Source organism: Patiria miniata, unplaced genomic scaffold (genome assembly GCF_015706575.1).
Source record: "Patiria miniata isolate m_02_andy unplaced genomic scaffold, ASM1570657v1 HiC_scaffold_1, whole genome shotgun sequence".
In the NCBI taxonomy this organism is placed as follows: Eukaryota; Metazoa; Echinodermata; class Asteroidea; order Valvatida; family Asterinidae; genus Patiria; species Patiria miniata.
In genome coordinates, this window is record NW_024037047.1 from 29,385,243 (window position 1) to 29,385,564 (window position 322).

The window sequence follows — 322 nt, forward strand, 5'->3', positions numbered from 1 at the left end:
AAGTTTGTCCAGAACCGTCTATGTTAAGGTACCTTTAGACCGGGATACATGAGAGCCATGAAGGTTGGCGCTGACAGGCCTCCCTATGGGACTAACTGCACAAAAACGAAACTAGTGGCATCAGCTACTACATCTGCAGTTTTCTCCAAAAGTTTGAAGTCTGGCGCCTTGAAATTTTGCATGCTGGTTGGCCCATTCATCCGCTTCCAAAGGGTTCAAGTTTGTCCAGAACCGTCTATGTTAAGGTACCTTTAGACCGGGATACATGAGAGCCATGAAGGTTGGCGCTGACAGGCCTCCCTATGGGACTTACTGCACAAAA